Raw genomic sequence first — 19,762 nt, 5'->3', positions numbered from 1 at the left:
CAAGGTTTTTAAACTGGTATTGGCGTTGGCAAAAATCTCTACCGTAGGAGAAAATTTAATAAGAAGGTTACGAACAAAAAATAAACTTCGAAATTTTGCCGAAAAATTGTTTTATTTATAAACATAATTCATGTTACGTCACATACCTTTAACCTATCATTTTTTGTTGCAGCTGACAGTTTACACTGTTTTTTGGGTTTAAAGAGAGATGCTAATAAAATTAAATTAGTTCATGATTGGAGGTAACAAAGGCTTTCTTGAAAGAGAAAAATATAATACGTTGTGGAATGGTGTCTTTGGCAATATTGTAGATAGTAAAATGATAGTTTGGAGAAAATATTCATTTAAAAAAAAATTCTTAAATAAAAAAATTAGAATATTTAAAAGAAACTAACAATATTTTTACACATTCAAAAACGAAGATAACAACTTTTGATGTTACTTTTCAGAAATTGGTGATGACAAATTAGGAAACAAAGAACTTATGAGTAATTAGAAATTTCCTAGTTCATATATTTCGATGAAAAATCTCTTCTAAGAAAAAATTTTTGGTCACAAGCTCACCAGAAAACAATGATACCTAAAACGTTTCTACACATTATTTTTTTGCGAAGAAACACTTATGTTGTGCAGCCAAGTTCTGAGTGAAACAGTCTTTAACCATTACTTCATGCATCCAGCTTTTTCTAGCAATCAAAAGCTTTGCAAATTATGAAAATATTATTAGTTTAAAAGTAGCCGAAACTAAATTGTCACTTTTGTGTAGCACGAATGTCTTCGGTCCAACACCAATTGAGTGTGCGACACCAAATTTGCAATTCCGAACCAGCAAAGTCATCATTCAACTCAATCCATGAAATTGAGTTTCCACCTACTAACTCTATCGCGTTGACCTGCCTGCCTCTAATGTACTTTGTCATTCTAATGAAAAAGTTGCAATTCCTCCCCAGAGTACCTACCATCCAGTATGGTGAAATCCATAAACAATACCCGGCAAGACAAAGTTTCCGATGGAAAGCAAACAAATACACTTTGCTAAAAACGTTCCTCTCGTTCAGTCGATGTCAGCCAGGTCGACAACTTGAAAAGGGCAAACCGAAGCACGCTTGCGGCCAGCAGGTCAGCAACAATTTGTAAATATCGTATTTAATTAGCATCTTGACAAGTAAAGGGTGCTTGGGTTTTTTTGCTCCGTCACACAACGATCGGATTTCCCTCGCCAATTGTGTTCGCAACGCAATATTCAGCACAGGCAAGGGGAGGCAATTTTTATCACCCCAAACCCTGCTAAAAACTGCGATATTAGATGCCAACAGTCAATCAACATTTGCTTGATGAGCAGCCGTTTGAACTAAAATTTTCATAATTTGATGTTAGCTGAAACTTGGAAGAGTTTTCAAGCTGTTTCAAAACATAGAAGTTCTTTGTTGTTCTCTAACTATATTGAGAAAATAAGAGATAAAGTAAAATTAAACAAAATTCTGTTGAAACTTTTAACCTTATATTATTTTCCTTTTGATAAGTTGATTTGCTTGTTTCGTAGGAAATGAAAATGGCAATGTTTAAACTTTAAACTGAACAACAACGATTATTTATCTTTTAATGAACTCGTACTTAACTGGCTCAACACGTGGCAGGTAATGTCAGTACGGTCACCTAGTATCGATTGATGCTTTAACCGAGTGACAGCCTATTACCCCTCGTTTGTTCTCGCCACCGCAATTTAGTGTGTGACATTCGAGCGCAAACAAGCAAATTGGAGCATGAAAAATTAATCCTCAAGTATACAACCAGCCGGGCGGATACTTTCCACTGCCCACTGGCAGGTGGAACAGTAGAGTAGTAGCTGTGGGATGGAACAAGTGTGAGAGTCGGGAATCAAAATAAAAATAGAATGGAAAACATGGGGGAAAATAGAAGGGTCAATTGACACGTAGGACAACGCCAGTAGTAAACCGTGGTCCAGTGTAAGCATAATAAATTTGCATAATGTATCGTTACGTAATCAAAACAAATGACGAGCACTTTGTCCTGTCTTTGCCCTTCGCGACGTGAAATGAAACATAACGAACGCAGCCTTAAATGGATGCGTAGATAATGAAACACTTGGAAAATGAGGATACATATTACCACAGCACTACAATAGAAAACGGTTTTTATTTTTGATTCAAATAGTTGCAATAAATACTTTTTTTGCTTACCACAAACCCTACAATGTTTATGTCCGAAAAAAAAACAAAGAACCATGCTTTAATGGTTCGAGTCATTATTTCAATTCAAACAAATTATTAGCTATATCAAGCCTGGCTAGTCGTAGGTTCGACCTCACATTTCATGATTCATTTGTAATTTGATATTTAGCATTGGTAAAGTTTGAAAGTAAATCAAATTTCGATGAAATATTGGAGCGCAATTCAATGACTCGAATAAAAATATTGACCAGTAGAAGGCCAACAACATACCAGCCTTCACATCACGACTGTTTTCGGTTGGCAGAGCCACATTCCGATTTTGCGCTTATTAGACCACAGTAAAATTTCCACTCCATTACACCGACCTAGAAGACTTGGCACGTCTTTGGTAAAGCACTTTTTAACCATAAGACTCTTATCTTTTGTTGCGTTTGTACGTCTACCTACTACATCCGCAAACAGTTTTCCAGCCAAACGCTGGTAACTGGATGCCAAATTAGAATAAAATCGACTGAGAGAGTGCTGTGGGGTGGGGGAAAACGACAGGAAGGCGACTGGAGCTGTTCGGGGTGGATTATGCTGGGGCATGTTTTCTCAAGGGATTTTCCACTCTGCTACCGGTGCTATCCAGATAGAAAAAGGCAGTTCCTACCTCTGTTCTTTTTTTCACTTTTTCTTTTTTTATATGTATAAATTGGGTGCCCGTTCCAACTTTAATTCAATGTTGAAGTAATAATTAAATATTACAAGCTAAAGCTCCTACCTGATACGATAGCGCTGAGTTTTCCAATGTTGGCCAGAGAGCTGACGGAAAGAGCCAAATCTACATTTATCAGGAACGTTTTACATTGTCTGAAATTTAGCTACCTTGCTTCGAGTAAAATCATTTACCGCTAGAACTAGATTAGCGCAGAACAGAATAACTTGCTTTTGAATTGCTGTTATAAACATATTCCTACACGGATATTTGTTTCATTATAAGTAGAACAAGCGTGTAGCGTCTATTTTCCCGACAACGGTGTACATTTGCATACAAATTTCACCCTTATACAAGTAACAAGGAAAAAAGTTATCTCTATCTTTCCTTATGTGCTTCCTTCTTTTTATTGCAGGTACACCCGTATCTTGGTATAGAAAGAATTTTGTTAATAATTCATAGAGTTGCTTACAGAATGCATACTACCGTGCAAGCGCAAATCCTTTCGAGAATTCGTCTGGGTTTTTTGATAGCTTTGAAGATTTCATGTCTCGACGGTTGTCTTCGTTTACGATTTTTTTTTTTCGACACTGTCAGAGAGATAAAAAACTCCAGTTTCCTGAAATGACACCAATGCGCACACATCAATCAACTATTTGAATCAATAATGTGGCTGACAGTTTATAGTTCCAGCTGGGTCAGTGGCAGCTTAAGCTAAACTTACACGGATATTACACATATTACACATGATATCACATGATATCAAACTTCAGCATTTTCACAACGATTCTGCTTGAAATTGAAAAAAACTTTAATTTTTCCTTTATGAAGACATGCCAACTGATTGTGTTCATGCCAAACAATTCTCCGAACGAGAGATTTTAGTTGTTTTATTTTGAAAAATTTCCACTGCCAATCTTTGACCTACTGTCGCTAATATTTTCATAAACAAAGAACCTATACAAGTTGAATTAAATTAAAGGAATCGATCTACCACCCTCCTGATACTTTTACAAGCACCCTACAGGGTATTCCTCGCGTTCATTCGTCGAAAAACAAAAATATCCAATTTCATTCAACCACCTTCTTCCTCTATACGAGCGAGTTAAATTTCCAAAACAGCCATCATCATTGGCGATATCAGAGTAAATAAATCCTCATCGACCTCCCACCCAGTCCCACCTTGCCGACGTCGGTTTCAATATACGGCTAAAAGCGTGGTTGTTGTTTTCAACGATGACCTCAGATTCAGGAAGGTCCATGATAGCCTTGCTAAAGGTGCACATTTTCTTTCTAATCCTTTCAGCAGTACAACTGGCAAAAGAACTTTACGACAGCCAACATATCCGCATCCTGGCTCGTGAGCGTAGGTTTTCATACCTGCTACTCAAACGATACAACCGCTCTAATGAAGATAATCACGTTAGCTCGGCATCTACTGGCTTACCTCATCACCATCCTCATACGAGTTCACGTGAGTGAACAAGAGCGACAAAGCAACATCACAGCCGGTGATGATGACGATGACACCGCCGCTTGCAGAGGTGAATCCTTTTCTTACTTAATGCTAATTGGAAGTAAAATAAAACCTAAATGGTCATACGATGACAATAGCCGCAAACCAACCCCGAGCGACGTTTTACGGCCACTGGGCTGGTGTCACCCTGGCTGGTAATGTAATGAATTCTCCCATCACCACATCATTACGGTCGCAAATGATCTGACCGTCTGATTGGGATATTGAAAACTCGTGGCACTTTCAGCGAGTGTTTTCTCCTCAATAATACACATAATAAAATTTTATCAACCCTAAAACGTTCGTATGAGTTTTGGGTTTGAGTAACTGTAGACTAAAAATATACTATATGAACTAAGATATTATTGTTCTGATCAATTGAACACCACTAAGCGAAACAACAAACATCCTACACAATACTAAGCGCAATCAATTTTCCTCTGTTTTCAGTACTGCTGCAATGCTCAATCATCATGTCGCTGTGTGTTATGTGGAAACGAGTTCGTGCTTTTCGTCGTTGCATTCGCATCCATACATATGTGGATCATTGAATTTTTCCAACAACGTGCCGCGCCGCGGAAAGAAGCCGAGTGCATCGACATGCCGCCTGGCAGAAGACTCCAACCATCAGTCACACTTGTTACGAGCCCTTTCCACGCCAAGTTTCCCTAAATGCATCACCGCTATCAACCGTGTCCTCTATGAGTCATAATTGCACCTAATGACACCCCTTCGGTTGTGTATGTAGGTGTACGACTAAGCCAAAGAGAAGTTTAGTATCGGAGCATAATTGAGCGAGCAATAATGAATCGATATTTACCATCATCATCATTATCATCAGCAGCGTCGTTGTAATCAGCAGCAGGAATACAATGTGCTCGACTGACGTATTTTACTGGCTGATTTCTGGGTGGAGGCTGTTATACAACCATTCAGACGCCGCGTTATCAGAAGCTCCGGAAAAGCCCTTTCCAAGTGGTGACAGAACAGGGCTGCAGTCATATTCCAGTGCACAGCTCAACAACTTGGGTGAAGGATTTGAATAGAAAAACTGAAAGGTTTTCCGGGGTGAATATTTTCTAAAAATATTTCAGTAACAAAAATTTCACCATGCCTAAAGACAGATCGCACATCTTTCAATGAAAACTTCCAAACTTTGAAGTTGGTTTTGGTACAAAAATTCATAGAAATCGATCAAAATATAAGTAAAATTAAATTTTACAGTGCGCAAGCAGTCCGAGGTTTGAAGTTATAAATTAATAACAAACACCAGAAAACAAGATTGCTCAAGGATAGGATATATTGGGAGTTGAGAATCAGGAAAAAATGAAGAAAAAAATCATTTAAAAATTTATAGACATAGTTTTAGCTGCCATTAACAAATAGTCAACTAGAGGAAAATGTGAAATCTCACCGGGGAAGAATAACTGGAACCGGCCGGGAGAGTAAAATCGAACGATGGACGATTGTTACGAAATCGATAATTTTTTCATCAACTTCTATTTAATTTAAATTTTTCTTAGCACAGCGATCATTTTAAAATGAAACTGGATGGTGATTTTTTTCCATACAATTTTGAGGTTAGGTTTCATTCCGCTTGACGATTTTTAACATAAAAATCTCAGCTTTCTCTTAATAAATATGGCTCGAATTGCTACTCTATGTATGCGTCAGCGGTGCACACAATCGATCAAAATTTCACACACGTAATTTCAATTATTTTCACGAAATTATCTTGCAAAATTTGGGCCAAATTTGAGCTCGAAGTTTCACCTTAAACCAGCCTGTGCTGCGAAAAACGTCAAGATAAATCGCATAAACAAACAGCTCGCTGGTCGTCGCCAATTCCTATACAATTTGTTTTGTCAATGATTTTAGTATTTTTTTTTTTTTTTTTTTTCAAATAAGAACAGATATTCATGTGAAAAGTGACATCACAAGGTTTTGTGGAAATATTTAACTCTCTTTTGGTCGAAAATAAGGTTTTCAATAAAACCTATAATACATAGTGCAGCTGTTGAGAAATCGGTTATCTGATATTTTACAGATATTGAGTGAACTTTGTATAGAACCTATTGCGGTATCGTATTCGTTGGTTGTATTTACTTCCGTTTTTCAATTAACAATAATGCCTAGGATCTATTTAAACGCTTGAAGAAATATGATTAGATAAAAGAGCAATGAATCAGGATTGCATGAATGAAATAACAACTCTTAAGGTCGTGAATAAAAAACAGGTAACAACTGGAAATTATGGAATTTTCAGCATAAACGGGGACACAGCTCACATATGTTAGAAGCTAGAAGTAAAAATGAAACATGAAGCATCAGAAATATTTTTAAACGCAACCAGAAACGTTCAAATCAGAAGTGCGGAATACACCTGGAAGGACACCTGGACAATGTCAAAACTATTCAATGTTTCTAGTCGCAGTAAGTAATAAATAGCCTATGTGGGAAAAACTGTACACTAACAGTTGACTGCAAAATCTATGTATCGAAATGTAGAACCATAGCTCTGCGCTGTTTCGAAATAAATATAAATAAATAAACAGTAAATAAATAAATAAATAAATAGTAAATAAGTGCGATATGGAAGAAGACGACCAGGGGCGCAGCTAGCAAGATGGGTAGACCAGGTGGAGCGAGATCTGGCGGAGAGTACAAGGTGTCCCAGGGATTGGAGAGCAGCAGCCAATAACCGAGTGAATTGGAGAAACTGTGTTTATCTGGCTATGTCATGACGGAATGCCAAATAAATAAATAAATAATAAGAAAATAAATAAATAATTATCAACTCAAAATGAAATTAATTGAAAAATGGGTTTACAGTAGTGAACCTCAGTCTTCCAGCTACCGAAACCCTACCTTCTCGCGGTACCAACTGATGTGCTAGTAACTAGTGAAAAGATCGAATAACCAACACCGGTTGAACTGGCAGAGGGTGGAGCTTTTTTCCTCGAAAGAAAGTTTCTTGGGATCAACACCAATGGAAGCGTTCTAAGTAACGCAGTGTCCATCCCAAGTTCTGGTAGTGCCCGGGACTTTAAACAATGTTACTACGATGGTCCTCCTGCGCTGGCCTTGCATGCCAACCCCATTTAAAAAAAAAACAACAGCAACGAACGCAATACCGTTAATCACGGACCGGAACAATCGGCTAGCACCTAGGCAACGAAAACGTAGTAATAATTGAATATTTGGAACATGGAACTGCCGATATCTCAACTTTCTAGAACAACCCGCGTGCTTTCCAAGGAATTGAAGACCCGCAAGTTCAACTTCATATCGCTGCAAGAGGTATGCTGGAAAGGGACGATGGTGAGTATGTACAGGGATGGTCATACCATCTACCAGAGTTGCTGAGCATACATGAGCTGAAAACAGCTTTGTAGTGATGGGCGAGATGCAGTGATGGGCGGGATAGGCCGATCAGTCCTAAAAAGTGCAGGTTGAGGATTTCTCCAACATTAGTATTATTAACGTGTATAACTCACACTTCGGAAGCACCGATGACGACAAAGACAAATTTACCCGCATTTGGAGAATGAATACGACCACTGTCCAGAACATGATTTCAAGATCTTCATCGGGAATTACTGCGCTCAGGTTGGCTAGGAGGAGTAAAGACCGGTGATTGGACGATTCAGTGCACACCAACTGACGAATGACAATGGCTTCAGACTAATCGACTTGGCCACCTTCAAGAGCATGGCTAGGCCATACGTAGCACCTTCTTCCAGCATAGTCTCCACCATAGCTTCCTCTGGAGATCTGCGTAGGCCCAACCCTCAGAAAAGGATAAGGATGGAGGATTTTTGACGGATTTTTTTTTATTAATGTATGCCTGAAGGGCACTGGGTACTGAAATGCCACTGCGACAGTCTTACTGATTGTCTTTTGTGGCTGGCCCCGATTGCTGTGCACAGGTTACGAATTGCTCGTACTCATTGATGGAGTAGAACTGTTTTGTTGTAAACCTGTACCCCAATTAGGTACAACATAGTTGATGAAACTAATGACCTGCTTGGGATTAGACCTCCATACTTGATATGGAGTTAAAAGGTAACTTCCTAAGAAGTTGTACCTAGAGGAAGCAAGAGCTCCGCAAGAGCAAAGCAAATGCTCTGAACTCTCTGGTTCAGATTTGCAGAATCGGCAGGTGTCGTTCAACACTACACCGATTTTCTTTAAATGAAAAAAAGCGGGACAGTGTCCGGTAAGAAGTCCCGTGATTATCCGTAGTTCATTACGATTTAGACTAAGTAACTTTCTGGCGGTTCCGGGGTTCGGATAGATTAACTTTTTAGCTTGTCTACAACCCTGTACCTGATGCCATTGGGATGTTATTTCTAGCCTTTCCCAAGTTAGTAGTTCGCTTTTGATAGCGGAATTGGACGTACCCAGAAACGGCTCGGGGCCAATAAACCGCTGAGCTGATCCCTGTCTTGCTAGGTAGTCAGCTTGTTCATTACCCTCGACTCCGCAATGTCCATGCACTCAAAACAGAAAAACTGAGTTCTGCCGGGTGAGTTCCCGTAGAGTTTCAATGCATTCCCAAACAAGTTTGGGAACGCATTTGACGGACTTGAGTGCTAGTAGTGCTGCTTGACTGTCCGAGAATATACCGATTTTCGCATGTCTTTAGTTGCGTTTCAGACATATTTTTGCGCAGATATATATGGCATATACCTCTGCTTGAAAAACGGTGGGCCATTTGCCCAGGGAAAATGTTTCCCTGATACCGGGTCCGTATATACCGGATCCCGTTAGGGATCCCATTTTCGAGCCATCCGTATAAAAACTGACGATGCCAGGTGGAAGGTTAGGCCCTCCATTGTTCCACATAGAGCGGTTTGTTTCCATCACTCTATACGGAATATCCATGTTGGTCCTAATGTCCATCCAGTCGGAGACTGTAGTTAATAGCGGAGTTAGTTTGAACTCCCTAAGTATGCGAAGGTGGCCGATTTGGTCCCCTTCGAGTATAGTTATCCTCCTTTGCAACCTTAGAGCGCCAAGCTCTGCTTCCTTTTTCACATGAAGATGTAGAGCTAGTAGGCATAGTATTGTTTCCATGGCTGGAGTTGGAGTTGTTCGCATAGCGCTGGTAACCGAAAGACATGCAAGTCTTTGAACTTTTTTGAGTTAGGCTTGCGCAGTCTTTTCGTTCACCTTGGGCCACCACACAAGGGCAGCATAGGTGATTCTTGGTCGGGCAATGGTCTTGTGAGACTAGAGTGCCAAGTCTGGTTTCAGTCCCCAGGTCTTACCAAACAGAGTTCTGCAGGCCCAGATCGCCGAGGTCGCTTTCTTAGCGGCATGATCCAGTTGTGCAAACCAATTCAGTTTCTTATCCAGAATAATTCCGAGGTATTTGACTTCATAGCTGAAGCCCAGTCTGACTCCATTAAGTTTTGGAGGAGTGATGGAGATCTTCCTTCGTCTACTGAATGGAATTAGGACTGTTTTTAAAGGGTTTATGTTTAGACCCTCCTGTAGACACCATAACGTGGTGGCATCCAGAGCCGCTTGCATTCGGCTCGACAGAGTTGCGTCATCTTTACCTCTGACGATGAGGACGATGTCATCAGCGTATCCAATGACCTCGTGTCCAAGCTTTGAAAGCTTAGTGAGAAGTGCGTCGACAACTAGTGACCATAACAAGGGCGAGAGGACTCCTCCTTGCGGGCATCCCTTGATCACTGATATTGTTCGACAAGTTGATAGTCTCTCCTGTTTAACGTCGCGCTAGAGTTTGTTATGAAAGGGGGGGGGGGGGGGGTTTAACATGCGGGGCACAATTTTTAGTAGATCAGGTTTATTTGCTTTGCGGATGACGCGGATATTGTCGGTAGAATTTTTGAGACGGCGGCAGACCAGGATACCCGATTGAAACGTGGGATCGGATTGGTGATTAGTACGTCTAAAACGAAGATTAAGTTTGCAGGCGAGTCCGAACACGACATAATACGACGGCAACAATTGACGGGACTATGTTCGAGGTAGTCGACGAGTTTGTGCACCTCGGTTCTCTGGTAACTGACAACGATACCAGCCGAGAGATTAGGAAGCGTATTACCAGAAGTCGTGCCTGCTATGGGCTTCATACCAAGTGTATTCTATACAAAACGCTAATAAGACCGGTAGTTCTCTACGGGCGTGAGATGTGAACCATGCTCGAGGAGGACTTTTGAGCGCTCGGAATTTTCGTACGTCAGGTGCTAAGAACCATCTTTTGTAGTGTGCAGGAGAACGGAGTCTGGAGGCGTAGCATGAACCCCAAGCGGGGCTTTCCGGCGAACCCAGCATCCAGAAAGTGACTGAAGCTGGAAGGACGATAGCTACCCTGCAAAAAAGGTGTTCGCTTCAAATCCGGTAAAAACAAATAGACGAGGGGCGCGAAGAGCGTGATGTGAAGATCAGATGGAGCACGATCTGCAGAGCACCGGGTGGTCGCGAAAATGGAGGCAGGTAGCTATTGACCGAGTGAATTGGCGGAACTACGTTATGCAGGTCATATCCTAGGACGTATGGCCTTTTAAGTAAGTTTAAAGCACATTTCTGGACGGAGAGAGATTGAAAGACTGATGAAAAGTATAAAAAAAAGCTTCATATATTTAATGCCTTTCAGTAGTGCTGATATTTTTTAGTGAAAAATAGCCACTATCATGCACTTCTAATTTTCTCTTCCATCCACTATTCGTATAAGAAAAAAAGTCAAGTTATCTGTCAGTCGCAGTAAAAACATGCCCCTTTGATTTTCACCGGTTCAAATTTTCTGAAACCTTTCTACTCTAAGTTTTGTTGTATAAACTGTAATTTTGTAAATTCGGTTTGTGTATTGTACAGTGTCATTACGCGGCTAGTGATAGATGGAAATAACATTTAAAGCTAATAGAATAAAAATGGGTTTATAGAGCTTGGTGTTCACAATAGACGAATTTCGCGCCGGCTCGAATGAGATGGGCAGCACCCTTTCAGAATTCAATTAAATTTTGTGAATGTTTAAGCCCTACTAAACCAAACAACTTTGCATACTTTCTTTTCGTAAATTTATCTAGACTAACATTTAAACAGAGCTAGTTTTTGAACTTTTTTTTTTCAAATCAATGTAAATAATTGATTGAAATAATAAAATGAAACAAAACTTTTTTTAAACTACATAATTCTGTATTCTTCTGTTTTCGCATAATATTTTTCTAATTTCATCTGATTTTTTACATTCACGAATACTATGTAAATTATTATCAGGAGCATCACAGGTTTCACAGTCAGCACTGGTTATATTACCAATTTTATGTTCGAGCAGTTTTTCTTTGTTCGGAATAATATCACATACATAAGACATACGTAACACTGGCGTGTTTTTCTGGTACACGTTGCCCCATAGTACTCCGTACCTCGCCCTGTCAAACTGCTCGATAAATGATGAACAAAATGAATTTTCTTTTTTTCGGCCTTAACGAGCCCCACAGAAAATCCCATAAGGAACTGTCAAAAATTTATTTACAAAATCAATGCAGCATTTTTCGAGTAGGAACGAGACAAATGCAGGGCTGCGCAGGTACACTGCCTTCAAAAACAACTCAAACAGAGGTTTTTTTTACAGAGGTTGGTACTTTCGAGTAGTTCATTTTGAACCAACTTTTTTGGAAGATTTCTTCCTGAGTGTTACGTATGTCTTATGTATGTGATAATATCGTTAGCTAGTTTATAAACACTTGATTTATCAGCCGACAGTGAAAAATGTTGGTTTGAATTATCCCACACAATATCCCACCTGATTCCAGGAAATCGATTTTCTGCTCCAATAGTAATGTATTTTTCGTCAAGGATTCAAAAACAAAAAGTGATTTTAATAAAAACAATTACCTCGGATTTTTATTAACAATAAGTTTTTTGAATTTGGCGAAACTGTGAATTCGATTAAATGATAAAAATCGTTTTTTTGTTGAATATAATGTAAATTGAAGATATTTTGATTAAAATAATGCACTTTCACAAATCAATGCTCAAGTTTCTAACGAATAAACAAAAAAATATTTTGATTCTTTTCTCCATAGCATTTTCGTGAACTTTCTCAAGTATATATACAATATTAATTTTATTTTCTTCTGCCTATTCTTGCAATGCTTGTCCATGTGAAGCTTTGGAGCCACTAAATTTTATTATTTTCAAATCGACGTTCTATAAGCATCAAACTTCTCGGTAATTTGAGCTTTGACTAGATCTTCTCTCTCGACTACTCGAACAATACGTAATTTTTGCTCCAAAGTCAATAAAATACGCTTGTTCGATTCATGTTTCAGGAATTGTTACAGATATGACACTTGGTTGACCCATTAAAAAAAAGAGCAAATAAATTGAGTTCATACAACTATACACATGCAATAAGAACACTAGGCACATATGTTTCCAATGCACTTTCTACAACTGAAACTAAATATCTTTCGAAGAAGCGTGATCAGAGCCTGACAAAGTCATTTTCAATTGACAATTATCAGATTATAGTGACGCTTTGACCCGTCGCTTTCAATTGAAAACGCTTTTGTATCATTTTCGAGCACTTGAGTCACATGACACACTGTCGAAAGCTCTTGCTGTGATTCTGACAACTGAAGGGCTTGGAATTGTTACAAACGCTTTTCAATTGAAAGCGGAGATTATCACTATCACTCTCACATGACGAATCTCAATTAAATGGCAATGAACCCTGACAGAGACAGAAGGCTTTCATACAGTATATACATATAGTATTGTAATCCCGGAAACGATTTCCCGGGAATTACCTTTATATATATATATATATATATATATATATATATATATATATATATATATATATATATATATATATATATATATATATATATATATATATATATATATATATATATATATATATATATATATATATATATATATATATATATATATATATATATATATATATATATATATATATTCATATTATATTCATATTATATATTCATATTCAATTGAGACGCTGAATGAAAGGAAAGAGTCTCTCCCTCCGTCACTCTCTCCGTCGATTGAAATAGTCAATAATGTATTTTTGTAATGTATTTTTCGTCAAGGATTCAAAAACAAAAAGTGATTTTAATAAAAACAATTACCTCGGATTTTTATTAACAATAAGTTTTTTGAATTTGGCGAAACTGTGAATTCGATTAAATGATAAAAATCGTTTTTTTGTTGAATATAATGTAAATTGAAGATATTTTGATTAAAATAATGCACTTTCACAAATCAATGCTCAAGTTTCTAACGAATAAACAAAAAAATATTTTGATTCTTTTCTCCATAGCATTTTCGTGAACTTTCTCAAGTATATATACAATATTAATTTTATTTTCTTCTGCCTATTCTTGCAATGCTTGTCCATGTGAAGCTTTGGAGCCACTAAATTTTATTATTTTCAAATCGACGTTCTATAAGCATCAAACTTCTCGGTAATTTGAGCTTTGACTAGATCTTCTCTCTCGACTACTCGAACAATACGTAATTTTTGCTCCAAAGTCAATAAAATACGCTTGTTCGATTCATGTTTCAGGAATTGTTACAGATATGACACTTGGTTGACCCATTAAAAAAAAGAGCAAATAAATTGAGTTCATACAACTATACACATGCAATAAGAACACTAGGCACATATGTTTCCAATGCACTTTCTACAACTGAAACTAAATATCTTTCGAAGAAGCGTGATCAGAGCCTGACAAAGTCATTTTCAATTGACAATTATCAGATTATAGTGACGCTTTGACCCGTCGCTTTCAATTGAAAACGCTTTTGTATCATTTTCGAGCACTTGAGTCACATGACACACAGTCGAAAGCTCTTGCTGTGATTCTGACAACTGAAGGGCTTGGAATTGTTACAAACGCTTTTCAATTGAAAGCGGAGATTATCACTATCACTCTCACATGACGAATCTCAATTAAATGGCAATGAACCCTGACAGAGACAGAAGGCTTTCATACAGTATATACATATAGTATTGTAATCCCGGAAACGATTTCCCGGGAATTACCTTTATATATATATATATATATATATATATATATATATATATATATATATATATATATATATATATATATATATATATATATATATATATATATATATATATATATATTATATTCATATTATATATATATATATATATATATATATATATATATATATATATATATATATATATATATATATATATATATATATATATATATATATATATATATATATATATATATATATTCATATTATATTCATATTATATATTCATATTCAATTGAGACGCTGAATGAAAGGAAAGAGTCTCTCCCTCCGTCACTCTCTCCGTCGATTGAAATAGTCATTAGTTTCATTTGGAATGATCTGAAGAAAGAAAGAGTGAAGGAGAGAAAGAAGTGATTCGTTGATAATAGCCGAAAGGAATCAAGGGAAAATGAAACTGTTCGAATCGAAATGACTGCGCGAGTATATCAGTTTCATTGTTTTGTTTCGGAAATACAGAGCCCTGAGCGTGATAGTCGAAATAAAAGCGTAAGAAAACCGAGTGAGAATTTGAGTGAGTAGTGATAAAAATAAATGTTGGTAAAAGCACTGTAGCAGAAAACTCGGTTGTTGGAAACCGAGAAAAAAATTCTTGATTAATATAATACGATCCCACAGTTTTAAAGATTAGCAATCTGAAAATTTATTTCAAATAAATGACCGTTTATTCAAAATCACTTTTTGCGTATATTTTAGGGTTTGCAATCCCGGAAACGATTTCCCGGGAATTGCCTTTTCCCGGGATTCCCGAGTTTCTCGAAAATTTTGCAAGATTTAATTTAGTTTTTCATACAATAGTGCAATGAAACCTAATATCCTATCAAAACGCGAAACTTACGTCGTCAAAGTGTATAACTGCTTTGACGTGAGCATTATATGAAACAAATATTTGCTTAAAATGACGGGAAATATTTTCTAGCCTTATTACATAATTATTTGCTTCAATTATTTGTCAAAAATATCAGCTGTCTTATTCAGTAAACGAAAAATTAGGCAAATATTTGCTTCGTGTCGTTCTTTGTTCATTGATAGAAATTTTTGAAACCTGTAACTTGATAAAAAAAAATTTAAACCCGTAATCCAATGCTACCAGAAATAAATAATTTTAATAATTGGAGCGCGTAAATCAATGCGACCAGGAATAAATAAAAAAAACACCAATGTAACTAGGGTCGTGGCCGCGATTTTCTGATACCTTTATTTAGTAAACTTTTTCGAAATCTCATTTTTGCTAAGAAATTATTTTTCCACTCCCGGTTCCCGGGAATTCCCGGGAAATGAGATTTTAATTCCCGTTTCCCGGGAAATCAATTTCCGGGAATATTGCAAACCCTGATATATTTGATTTTTTTTTTCAATCTTCCAATCTTTCAAACTTCCAATAAGTCATCGATATATTGATTTATAAAAAAAGGTTATTGATAACTTCAGCCATTTTCAGATTTCAGGCTAAATAGGCTAAATTTCGAAAACAGTATGCAAAGTGGCCTAAGCCCCCAAAAGTTTCATTGAATTCGGAGAGAGTGCTACCAATAACTAATCGAGTTAATGCGAACTTCGTCAGTATCTGCTATATATTTTTTTAACTCGGTTCGTTCCCTTCGTTTGAAACTGACTGAATTTACGAATCGTAGATATTAGATAAGTAGATAACTCTGGTCATTAGACTTTTTTGGAGAAAATACAAGACAAGTACATTTTTTGAGCAAAATTTTTTTTTCAAATTAATCTTCGGAAGAATTCCGAGGTTTTCATTCAGTAAATTTTCACAATATTCCAATTTTGAATAGTTTCTCCCGCTTTTGGATTTGCGGATGGTTCTGCATTAGTTTTTTTGATAGTGATTGCTAATGTTATGCTTGATAATATATTTTTAATATACAGTGCTTTTTCGATTTTATCACGGTCAAAAAAAATTTTACCGTGAATTTGGCGAAACCGTGAATTTAGCAAAATGATAAAAATTTAATTTTTTGTGTTGGATTCGTTTGTAATTTATGATATTTTGAGTAAAATGATGCACTTTCATGGTTGAAGGAGATATAGGTTTAAGATAGAAATAAATACACAAGAAAAGGTTAGTTTATGATATTTTTCTCCATTGCATTTTTGTGGACTTTCTCCCGGCTATTATACATGCAATATCCATAAGACTTGTACTGTCCATTCTTAAGCATAGCTAGCAGAGTCTAATGCTTGTTTATGTAAAATTTTGGAACCGCTAGATTTTATAATTTTTATGTTCACGCTTCATGAGGACCAAACTGTAGGGCTATTTGAGTTGTTAGCAGATTTTTTTCTCAACTGCTCTGATAAAACGTAATTTTTGCTTCAAAGTCAATGAAATACGTATTCCACGGTTCATTTTTCTCAAAATTATGACACAAATTATTTGCAACAGATATGACACTTGATTGCCTCAGAAAATTGATCAAATAAATAGAGTTCATAAAACTATTTACATGCAAGGACACAAGACACAAGTGAAAATGATGTTTCGAATGCATTGTCTACAACTGGAAGTACTTTATTCTTGATTTAAAGTATTTTTTAAAAAAGTGTGATAAAAACGAAAAAAAACGTGAGAAAATCGAGCGTGAATTTGGTGAGTAGTGATAAAAACGACTGTTGATAAAAGCGAAAAAGCACTGTATCATGAAAGTGTATTTAATTATCATCACCTAGTTAAAAGCATTCAATACTTGGCCCAATGGCTGTTATCTAATACAGGGCCCATACATTTTCAATATGAATTATCAAAATCAAAATGATCAACAAATAAATAAATATCCAATTTTGAACTCTGTGCCGTGTCAAATAATCTATCTATTTAAAAAAAATGAATTCTGTATATTGTCTATTTTACTAATTAAACTAATTAAAAATCGAGTTCGTCATTCATGCTCTCGTTTTCAGTAAGTTATTTACATTCGAAGTAATTTTTCGTTACTAGTTGTTACATAAATATTTGCAATCAATATTATCAAACTATTTAAAATTTATTCGAAATGAATAAGATCATTAGTGCAACCGAAATCCGATCAAGAATAACTTAAGAGACTGTGAAACAACAAATATGTTTGTTGGGGTAGTATTCAAAATTGTGAATAGTGTGAAAACTTAACCCTCTAGTGCCCAATGCCGCCATTTGGCGGGCTTCAGTCGAAGTTCCGAAAAGCTTCAATAAATACTTAAAAAATGTTTATAATGGTTTATAGTGATTTTATCGAAGTCCGTTTAGAAATCAATTTGGGCACTAGAGGGTTAATGTATTAAACTTTTTGATTCCGTTCTATAATTAAAGGAGAAACAGTTGAAAATAATCTAAAAATCTCCCTTTCGACTAAAAAAAATATATGCGAAACCAAAATGCTCCAACTTCAACCATGGTTGATGCCGCTTGGTGCAAACACGTTTGCATGTGGGCCGCAAGCTCTCCAGAACCAGTGCAGATATAGGCAATAAAGAATCCTTAGAATTTCCATTTGCTTTGCGTGTCACTTTTCGCTGTGTTGTTGTACATTTTAATATGGACTGACGACGGTAAGGCCGAGAACGGCAAGAACTGTCTAGCCTCGAAAAATCGAACCGATCATCCGGCCATAACTACGAGCGTAAAGATAACAGTGCAACGCTCGCCAAAATAAATAACGTTTTCGCAAAGCTAACCGGAAGGATTTTTGACATTTCTCAAAATCGTGAAAACTGTTACGCGAGTAGTCAGCCAAAATAAGAGGATCCGTGCTAGAACGAACCGTGGCAGACGTCTGTGTATATGTGGATATGTGAGCAAGAACATTCCTTCACACTTCTTCGAGCGGCTCCAAGGCAAGAGCTGCGGCCAATGATGTTGATGACGATGGAGCTACAGATGTAGAACCAATACACCGACAGAGCTGCCACTCTCTTCCACAACAATTTCGAGGGCAACCGCCAGCATGGGTGATGATTTTCCCTCTCGAATTTTCCTTCTTCCAATGGACAAAAATCAATGCTACATACCTGTTTTCAATCGTCCTGATTGGTGGTCGATCGGGAATCAGCACATTTAAACCAAAATCCGAACTGCAAATGGGTGGCAAGTCGGTAATTGTGGGTCACGAACTGCCGGATTTTGGTACCAAAGTTGGTCTATTTATGTCTCACTATTTTGATGCTTGCCAGCTCCACTAGCTTCTTCCTTTAGCTAGAAAGCGTTACGGCACTCTTTCAGTTGGAGCCTTTCACCCTCTCTTTTGCAGGTTTAACTCTCTGTATACAATTGTTATGTCTAGCTATAGGTTCATCAGCGCAAAGGATGACTCATCCACAGGCCCGAGCCAACAACGTCACGTAATGAAGGAAATCCCCAATTTTCGTTCACACTCACACAGTTTCGGTTGGCACGTTGGAAAAGGATTCAGCCAGCAGAACTGTCAGGAGATTTCTAGCAAAGAGAAACGGCTGTATATTAATGTGACCAAAAGAGCGTTTGGTGAGAGTAAGAACGAGATGCTTTCCCGTTTGTTTTTGCTGGACGAATTTGCAGTATTGAAAACTTTCACTTCGCCTCTAAAGATCCGTCTTCAGTCACTAATTTCAAAGATCCCAAATGTCACTCTGATAATGTTATATTTGCACACAATTTTCTACCAATTATGCACTGACAATAACAAGTTTTCTATCAAATCAACACTACCGTTAACGGAAATACGCACTTCTAATTGCACGACGGAGGGTGTTTTTGATGGGCGGAAAGCGAACGATTTCTACACCGGGAGGATTCGGCTTACGGCCTTATGTTGTGAGAGCACTGCGGACAACTGAATGATGTCATAGAAGCGACCGGACTTTTTAAAAATAAAACCAACCAGGCTGGCTGCTGAGTTTTCCGAGTATCAACAGCGGATCGGGTTGTGACGGGGGTCGAGAGTTTGCCGTTGCACGGGAAGTGCGAGAGCGGAAATCCTTTCGGCTCGCCGTCGGGTTCCGCTTCGGCATCAAACCAGGCTCTCATTTAGCATTGAAAAGCTGGCGATGACGTTCTTTTCCGCCAATGTTTAGATTGAGGCTCTGGAAGCGCACGCGCCCTTTGGGGGAAAGAAAATCTGATGCAATGTTGCCGCATTTTCCGAGGCTGAGAACCGTCAGAAGCAAGCTGTGATGCTGTGCACCCGAAGGCTCTTGCTCTCTCTCTCTCTCTCTCTCTCTCTCTCTCTCGCACTGACTGACACTTTCCTGTCCTAACTTTGCCCTTGCCTTTCTTCCAGCCAGTGTGTTGTGTTTTGTTTC

At 37.5% G+C, this 19,762-nt stretch overlaps 1 protein-coding gene and 1 long non-coding RNA gene across 3 annotated transcripts in view; both read right to left on the bottom strand.

The window, feature by feature from the left end:
• LOC129721878 (uncharacterized) overlaps positions 1 to 19,762 on the bottom strand; it is a 375,832-nt gene that overhangs the window by 217,949 nt on the left and 138,121 nt on the right. The gene's annotated exons all lie outside the window — the stretch shown is intronic.
• On the bottom strand, positions 2,977 to 19,338 carry LOC129721883 (uncharacterized). Its single transcript, XR_008727506.1, has 3 exons — positions 18,494 to 19,338; positions 3,376 to 3,508; positions 2,977 to 3,316 (listed from the first exon to the last, which is right to left on the bottom strand). It is a non-coding gene; the product is annotated as an uncharacterized LOC129721883 (long non-coding RNA).

Source organism: Wyeomyia smithii, chromosome 2 (assembly GCF_029784165.1).
Source record: "Wyeomyia smithii strain HCP4-BCI-WySm-NY-G18 chromosome 2, ASM2978416v1, whole genome shotgun sequence".
In the NCBI taxonomy this organism is placed as follows: domain Eukaryota; kingdom Metazoa; phylum Arthropoda; class Insecta; order Diptera; family Culicidae; genus Wyeomyia; species Wyeomyia smithii.
The sequence above is the reverse complement of the archived record's forward strand: the minus strand, read 5'-3'. Positions and strand labels throughout refer to the sequence as shown.